The sequence below is a fragment of the Galeopterus variegatus genome, unplaced genomic scaffold (assembly GCF_000696425.1).
Source record: "Galeopterus variegatus unplaced genomic scaffold, G_variegatus-3.0.2 Scaffold143, whole genome shotgun sequence".
NCBI lineage: Eukaryota > Metazoa > Chordata > Mammalia > Dermoptera > Cynocephalidae > Galeopterus > Galeopterus variegatus.
In genome coordinates, this window is record NW_007726254.1 from 492,562 (window position 1) to 501,945 (window position 9,384).

The following is a 9,384-nucleotide window of genomic DNA, read 5'->3' on the forward strand; positions in this document are numbered from 1 at the left end:
GGGGGGGGGGGGGGGGGGGGGGGGGGGGGGGGGGGGGGAATCCGTCATTAAAATTAATTTTTTGTTTGTTTGTTTTTGACCGGTAAGGGGATCTCAACCCTCGGCACAGTGTCATCTGCACCACACTCACCCAGTGAGCACACCGGCCATCACTATATAGGATCCGAACCCACAGCCTCAGTGCTACCAGCGCTGCACTCTCCCAAGTGAGCCATGGGGCCAGCCCTAAAATTAATTCTAATGGAGATAAACATCAAGTACAAAAGAAGAAATAAAGAGATAAATAAAAAAAAAAATTTTAAAGAAGAAATAAAAAAAGTTTCTGAGAATTCCTGGATAAAATGCAGTATATTAGCTTTAGAAAATAAGCCTACTATTAGCTGACAACAGAAAAGAATAATCAGGCTCCCAATGAAGTATAACTGAAAACTTTTTAGTTATCAAAACTATATGTTGAAGACTTTATACATAGCTTTAAAAATATATTCATATACATCATCTTACTGGGCCTCACATGCTATATAATTTAATCAGGTATTAACATCCTCATTTTATAAATAAAAAAGTTCGAGGCTGAAAGAGAATGGTTTTTAAACAGGAAAGTTGAACTAGTACTTTAGACATTTCCTCTCACCGTCCAGAGTTCTACCCATTACAATACAATCTCTCGTGGCAAAAGACATTATTTTAAAAGCTTATAATACATTAGATAGTATCTCACGAAGAGGCTCTAAATCAAACTTCATATTACATACAATAAACTCAGACCAAAGCATTTCTCCCTAGAACCTCACCACTCAAAGTATAGTCCTTGGACCACTGGCATGACCTGCAAGCTTGTTAGAAATACAGGATCTCAAGCCCACCCCAGAACTACTGAATCAGAATCTACATTTTAACAAGACTTCCAGGTGACCCATACACCCTAAAATTTGAGAATCACTGATCTAGAACAGTGCTGTCCAACAGAATTTTCTGTGATGATGGAAATGCTTTATATCTCCACTGTCTATGTAGCTACCACATTAGACAGGACAGATCTAGAACATCTCAAACTAGAACTGTGCCTAAATATAATTTTTTACAAGACTAAATAAAATAAGCCTCCATTACCCCAATATGTACACTCTTCCACTTAGTATACTGCCAGTAATATATCCAGACCAAAACCAAAAAAAATTTTTATAAAAACCCAACAACAAAAAGCATAGTAGCAGCCTAGAAACATTTGGAATAAGCCCTACACACATTATTAATAGACTATACAGACTGCATTCAATAGGCACATTTCAAAAGATTCTTACTTATTAATCTACAATTTTGTTTAATATGGGCTCTCAAATCCCCACTCACTGGCTGAGCGAGGCACGGGAGCGGCGCCGGGGGTTGCGATCCCGTTGCCGGTCCCGGCCCGGTGCGGGGGCAACACTGGGGGTTGCGATCCGTTGCCGGACACGGAAAAAAACAAAAAAAAAAAAAAAAAGAGGTAATCTTCAGTCACCTTGAAATTCTGCTTACGTAAAACACCTAGGTCTGTGAGTAAGCCAAATAAATAAAAGTATTATTATAAAAAGAATCTAGTACAAGGATAAAGTTAGATTCTCTATTAAATCACAAGAACTAGCTAGGATTTCCTATTCCAGAAAATGGATAGGGCAGGATATAATCAATTCAAGACCTCAGTGATATTTTTTTCTTTTTTACTTTTTTTTTTCTGGTGAGTGGCCAGTTTGGTGAGTGGCCAGATTTTTTTTTGGTGAGTGGCCACGGAGATCCAAACCCATGACCTTGGTTACTTTTTTTCTTCATATGTGCCTTTTCTCTTTACTTACTTTCAGTTACTTTTTTATTATTATTATTATTATTTTTTTTGGCAGCTGGCCAGTACAGGCATCTGAACCAGTGTTTTACTTTTTTTTTTTTTAAAGATGACCAGTAAGGGGACCTTAACCCTTGACTTGGTTTTGTCAGCACCATGCTCTCCCAAGTAAGCTAACTGGCCATCCCTATATAGGGATCCAAACCCGTGGCCTTGGTGTTATCAGCACCACACTCTCCCAAGTGAGCACGATGCCCGCCCTGTACCAGTGATTTTTTAAAAGTATTTTCAAAACAAAATTTGTGGTAGGTTTTTTTTTTTTTTTTTTTTGTCTTTTTTTTTTTTTTTACTGACCGGTAACGGGATCGCAACTCTCCAGTGCGCCACCGGGCTGGCCCTGTGGTAGGTTTTTTGTCTCCTGTTGTTAGATTCACTTGGAAATAAAATAAACCTCAGATGGAAATTATTATTTCCAATTTTGAAACTTCCCAAACTATACCTGAAGTCTACTCCATTAGTAATTTTTGATTTCGCCGACATTTGACTGGAACTTTGAATTCCACCCATGGAAGGAAATCACTTCTCTCATGAGGTGTGTGTTATAAGGTATAATGATCTACCAGAAGGAGGAAATGGGGAAGTTACTACCCATATCCTCCCTCACTAAACTGTAGAAAGTAATGTTAGCACACCTAAACTACAGGAAGATTTTAGGATTAGGAAGATTTCATTCTTACTAATGAGGGGAGAAATGAAGAGGATGCAAATGCTGCCTGGAACTAAGACCACCACAACAAGATGAAGCACAAGACAGGCAAAGCCAGCCTGATCTTGAGTCTCCAAAGGGTTATTAACGGAGGTTAGCGATAGGCAAGGCAGTAGTATCAAACAAAAAAAGGTAAGGAGCTGACAGTAGCCTGTATCAGTCCATTTCTGTTGCTTTTAACAGAAATACCTAAAATTGGGTCATTTATAATGAAACAATATTTATTGCTTACAGTTTAACAGGCTGGGAAGTCCAAAATCCAGGAAACACATGTGGTGATATGACTCCACAGCAACGCAGGGTGTCACAAGGCAAGAATGACAGAGCAGTGAGAAAGCTAACTCCTCACTCCTCCTTTTAAAGCCCTCAGAACCAGCCCATGACCACCATTAAACCATCGACTTTTTGATCCATTTATTAGGGCGTGGTCCTCACAATCTAATCACCTTTTCAAGGCCCCACCTTTCAATTACCATAATAAGATTCCCCACCCTCTTAACACTGTCACAGTGGGAGTTAAGTTTCTAATACTTGGACTTTGGGGGACACAATTCAATCCACAGTACAGCTGAAGGCTGAGCTTAGCACTCAAATCTTTAACTTTGTTGCTCTCCTCTATTTACCCATCAAATCTGATTACAACTGAAAATTTTCAGACACACTACCCCATATTTTAAGAGGGACATTCTAAACTACAATAGCTATGCAAGGATTCCCAAAGATACAAGGATATGCCTTTTACAAATGTCTAGGGTATACTGTATATCACTGTACAATATTTGCAGTATATTTAAAGTCTGATGGATGTTTTACATTTCAATGTGATCCTTGCTAGGATCAAACATTCCCAAAGTCAAAGTAGTCAGTAGTCTTCTTATGAAAAAAAAACAAAACTGTTTTTAAGTGGCTTTTATACACAACAGAGAAAAATCAAATGCTGCCAAGATACATATAATATACATTTTAATATAATACATATATCTTAAGAGATGAGGGTTTAATGGTAATAGGAGCCTCACAAGTCCAAGAACCTGGACAGAAAGTTTTAAAACACTCTTCCAAGATGTTTCCACATCAGCCCTTCCATAATCCACAATTTTTTGTGCTTTTTAATTTTATTTTCCACAATTATTCTTGATAAAGCCCAACACTGTAAAAACTAGATGTCAAAAAAAAATCTTTCTGAATATATTTTAGTAGAAACACTAACAACTTAGACTTAGTGACTCATTATCAATTTTATCTACTACTGTCCACACAAGAAAGGTCTCTCATTGTCAAACCACATTATTAACATTTAGTAAAATACATACCTCATTCATAAATCTGTTGGTGTCTGTTTTTGAAAATGTACACAACCAATGGCCCTATAACTCCAAAGATAACAGAAAAGCAACTCCTGAGAAGTGTGCCTTTTTAATCAAGCAGATATTGAAACTAAATGTCAGATTAGATACCACATTATAGATATACTACTGTACTAAAACAGCATGCCTGACAGCAAAAGATTTCCTAAATATGATATAAAATGCACAAACCATAAAAGGAAAGACTGAAAACAGTCAGTTCATTAAAATTATGAGCTTTTCTCATAGACTATGAAGAGATGAAAAGACAAGTCACAAATCAAGAGAGGATATCTGCAACCTATAAATTAACAAATAATTAGTATCCAGAATACATAAATAACACTTAAAAATCAGAAAAAGAGAAACAACCCAAAATAAAAATAGGCAAAAAAAAAAAAAAAAAAAAAAAAAAAAAAAACCTTGAAAAAACACTTCCCAGAACCACAAATGGCCAGCAAACCAAGCGGATTAGGGAAAAAAAAAAATTTAAGTCTGACAGTATTGAGTGCTGGGGAGGAAGTGAAGCAACCAAAACACACTGCTAGCGCTGGACTCAGTAACCACATGATTTACAATTACCATGAGCCGGTCCAGTGACTCAAACACTGAAAATGGTAAGCATTAAGCAACTGATAATGACCAATCCAGCATTCTGAGAATACACGCAGATTACTGCCAGATACAAATTTTGGTCCTTAATGACCTAGGTCCAAATTGACTCAGCAATACAAAAATGGGTCCAATTTGACTCAGCAATACAAAAAAGAAAAGTTTTAGGGGCCGGCCTGTGGCTTACTCGGGAGAGTGCCGTGCTGATAACACCAAGGCCACGGGTTCGGATCCCACATAGGGATGGCCGGTTCGCTCACTGGGTGAGCGTGGTGCTGACAACACCAAGTCAAGGGTTAAGATCCCCTTACCGGTCATCTTTTAAAAACAAAAACAAAAACAAAAAAGAAAAGTTTTAGTCCCTTATGCAGTTTATTTTGTGAAGTAAAAAATATTCAAGTATTCATTTCCTCCTAGAAGACTGATGACATAAATGACTAAAACTTTAATGAACTATTTATCTTTCCAGTTACACTATCATTTCAATGAAAGTAATTAGTTTAAAATAGCATTACTTTAAAACTAGTGCTTTATACTTTATAGGAATTGGAATGGCCCTGTGACCACCTAAGAGGTGCAAAATGTTGTAACAAATGCAGCGTGGACATTGAGGTTTGATAGATCTGAGTTCAAATTCAGATCCTACCATTTTATAGCTGTATACTTACGTAAATTATTCAGCCTCTGTACTCCAAAACGTTTGTAGAAAATACAATTAAAAGACAATATGAAGACCCCTCATATACATAAAGCATGCATATCGCAACCTACCTACCTAATTGAGATTATGTGAAGCCTTGCGCACTAGTATATACCCCATATCAGGACCCTCCCCTAAAGCCTGAAATTATAACTCTCAATTCATAGGAAAATATTACTCTTACATTCAAATTACTTTCCAATATTACAAGAAACTGCACACTACAGGTTGGAAGAGCAATACCCTGCTTGCTTCTTTTTCTAACTGAAAGGTCTTTTCCTATAAGGAATTCTGAAAAATCCTATTATTTCCTATAAGAAATCTGGAAAAGAGGATGGATTTTCACTTATCTTTGTGGAATAGAAGCACAGATTCCCATTCTGTGTGGGAAACTAAACCCCCAGGTGATTTCTAAGTTTCTTCTTCAGCTTGAGGGATTTTGTTGATTCTAAGAAAAATTTTATTAAAAGACTGTCTAAAGAAAAATATCTGATTAATTACCAATGAATGTTATCTTTTTATTTTGATTAGACTGTGGGGAAAAAAGTTTACACTTAAAATGACCTACATTTGAAAAACCCTGACATATTCAACAATATAATTAGAGAACAGAAAAAATTTGTAATACTAGCATCTACACTCAGGGCTAATGGAAATATTTGTGAAGGATTTTAGTCGACTTAAACTTCAGGGATCATCATCTTAAATACCATATTCAAGAAGATAAAAGAAAAGACATACAAGATAAAGTGACCTTTGGCAGTCAAAGAAATGTACACTAACAATCACTGATGAGACTTGCCTATAGACCTTATACTGTCTTATCAGGATATCTTCTTCAAAATAAAAATGAAAAATACAATCCTTCAGATACACATAAAACGTGTAATTACATGAGGCAATGAGTCATAAATACTAAACAAGAGAGAAATTCAGGAAGTTTTTATATTCACATACTTTCTTCCTTTACCTTCATTTCTAAAATAACACTTTTTTTCAATGAGGCCATAGCAGGTTCATAATTTGCTGTGCAGTGATAGAGATGCTCTTTAGAGAAACATTAGTTTTCCCATTTACATAATTCTAATGACTCTTATGAATGCAACACACAGTAGGCATTAAATAAATAGAATGAACAAATAAGATGAACTAGAAACAAAAATTTAATTTATAAAATTCCACTTAAAATAAGTTAATGCAAACAATGTAATTCTTTTGGACTCGACATTTCATGTTTTTTGCTATAAAACAGAAATTTTCAGTTTAAATAGAGTGGGATATTACTTAGAAAGAACTACCACTAAAGACTAAGTGCCTTGTTTTTGCCACCATCAAATCTGACAAAATTCAAAAGGGAAACATCCATCATATCTATCCAAATTCTCAAATAATAATTAGAACTGAGGAAAGAAACAAAGCACTAACTAGTAAGTGGGGTTAGAACAGAATATATTTAGTAGTTAACTAAATTACCAAATCTGGTTTTGCAACACTCCATGCGTCTAAAGTCTCAAAATTTTATTTCAGTTTAATATAAAATGTATCTTTATGCCAAGTCATTTTTTTTCTTTCTTTTTTTTTCTTTTTTTACGGCTGGCGGGTCAATTACAAGTGGCAACAACACAAAGATCAGAGATCACTGATATAGATCAAAAAATAGAGTATAACTTGACTTTCCAAAGAAAGATTTGGGGCTGTTTTTGAAGCCCAGATGGACTGTACAGGTAAATCTCCACCCAAGAATCAAAAAAGGCAACCTAAACATACCTGGAGGAGACTAGACAACGCCCAAATATCCCCAAAAAGCATTCAACCCTGATCTGGTCTCTCCTTTTCTCCCTATCTCAGCGCCTCAGGGAGAACTAAATCCGCACCTCACGTCCCCAGTTCACCCTCAAGTCCCCATCACTTGCCTTCTTTACTAAAACATGGGTCGCCCTCCCCGACATCCTTTAGTTCCCACCGAGCCGCACAGGTGTCTACTACGCCTTACTTCCAGAAGGGTATTTAGTCTCCTTACTCCTAACTCGTTTTCCCGCATCCCATCTGCCCTCCGCCCCTTCAACTCAGGTCCCCTCACTCCAACCCTTCTCCCAGAATCCTCCCCAAGTCACCGATCTCCAAGTCCTTCTACCTCCCATCCCCCAACTCCGATTCCTTTCAAGCCTCTCAGCCTCCAGCCCCTTCCCTTGATTCCCTCCCCGTCGGTTTCCCACTGACGGTCCCCTCCCCCAACTCCGCCGGCTTCTCCCCTCCCCCAGCGGGAGCCCCCTCACCTGAACGCCGCTGCCGCCGCCGCCGCCGCCCCAAAAGCCAAAAGGTGTTGGCGCCGGCCGGCCTCCCAGGCTCGGTCCCCGCTGAGCTCCCGACGGCCCCTAGGAAGAGCGAACACCACCACCTCCAACTCTGCCCGCCCCGGGCCAGGCCGTCACCGTAGCCACCGCCAGTATCACAGCCGCCATGTTGAAGTCCTACTTCTCTCCTCCTTCCCCTCACCGCTCCGCCCTTTCGGGCGTCTGACGTCATGGCGCCGCGTTCCACCCGCCCAGACCAATGGGAGGAGCTGGTGGTGACGTAACTAATCTCTCCTCCAGCGCCGAACCACTCCTGCAACCTGGAGCGTTGCAATTAGAATGGGTGAACCCTGCTGCCCCAAGGGATGGGAGGAAAGGAGGGTCAATAAGAGGGTAAAGGGCCGGGCCGTGGCTCACTCGGGAGAGTGCGGTGCTGATAACACCAAGGCCACGGGTTCGGATCCCACATAGGGATGGCCGGTTCGCTCACTGGCTGAGCGTGGTGCTGACAACACCAAGTCAAGGGTTAAGATCCCCTTACCGGTCATCTTTAAAAAAAAATAATAATAATAAGAGGGTAAAACTCGGCGTTAGAGATGCGGCCAAGGCGGGGAATTCAAGAGCCTTGAATCGCGAAGGGACGCACAAAGACTTAGCAGCGAGTCCTCCTTGGAAATTAGGATGTCTAGCTTCTGTACCAGCGACCTGGTACAAGTCACACATTCTCTGGGCCTCACTTTCCCTATTTACAAATGAGTAGGTTGAAAGATGACTTCTAAATCTCCCTCCAATTCTGACATTCACCGGGGTTAAACCAGGTAATTCAATCCCAAACCTTCATTGCCTTCTGTGTTTATTGGATGTCTGCTGGAATTAGGTGCGTAGAGGATTCATAACTGAAAATGATAAATCATTGTTCCCAGAAGTTTCTAATCGATGGGAGGAATTAACAGTTAACTCAAATAAAACTCAGAGAGATAATGGTGTAACAACTGCATCCATTGTTTTGGAGAATTTTACTTCTGGCTAAGGGATTAGGAAAGATTTACATCTCTACAGTTTGTGTATTCATAAAGCGTGTGTACACTCCTATGTCTTCCTCTCCAGGCCTGTTTTCTCGCCAGAACTTAAGTAGATAAAATTTGTACGTAGAATGTGGCAATTTTAACTGAGAATGAGAAGGTGGGCATTCCGAAAAGGGGGAACCAAAGTGAGCAGAGAATAGCAAGTCGTCACTTCTGGATGATTTGCTTACTTAGTTCAGCAGGTAATAGGCAGCCACAGTTTTGTGGAGAGAGAAGTGAACTAAGCAAAGTTCATCATGAGAATTAAAATGGTAGCAGTGAATAAAATGGATTGGAGGCTACATGGTAGACTTCTGCATTGAGTAAAAGACTCACACCTGAACTAAAGCAGAAGCAGTGGGTGGTGGAGACTAGGGAATGAACCGGAGCAAGATTTAAGAAAGAGACTCAACTAGATTTAGAGATCTGCTATGTAGGAGGAGAAATGGTAAAGAAAAACAAGCCAAGTTTTGGGGGTCTCTCATTAACAGAAACCAGAAAGACCTAAGGTTTAGCATAGTGCTAAGGGAGATAACAGTAAATTCAGCTGGCCAAACTGACAGTAAGATGATGGCAGAATTTCTGGAGACACGTCCAGGAGGGAATGTAGGCCTGGAAATCAGGAAAGAGGTAAGGAATACACATGTGTGGTATATTGGTACTCCTTGGGTTGGAGTGAGAATTATTCATTCATTCAACAACAAATATTTATTGAGTTCCTGCATTATACCAGGCACTGTTGTAAGCAAGAGGAATATAGCAATATATAAAATAGACTAAGAA

The 9,384-nt window shown here is 39.3% G+C and overlaps 1 protein-coding gene across 1 annotated transcript in view; it reads right to left on the reverse strand.

Annotated features, from left to right (window-relative positions):
- The window catches only part of UBAP1 (ubiquitin associated protein 1), a 104,659-nt gene extending 96,931 nt beyond the window's left edge, over nt 1-7,728 (reverse strand). Inside the window, exon 1 of the mRNA XM_008590884.1 lies at nt 7,520-7,728. The gene's annotated coding sequence lies outside the window, so the exon portion shown is untranslated. The remainder of the gene's footprint in view (nt 1-7,519) is intronic.
- Between the last annotated feature and the right edge of the window lie 1,656 nt (nt 7,729-9,384).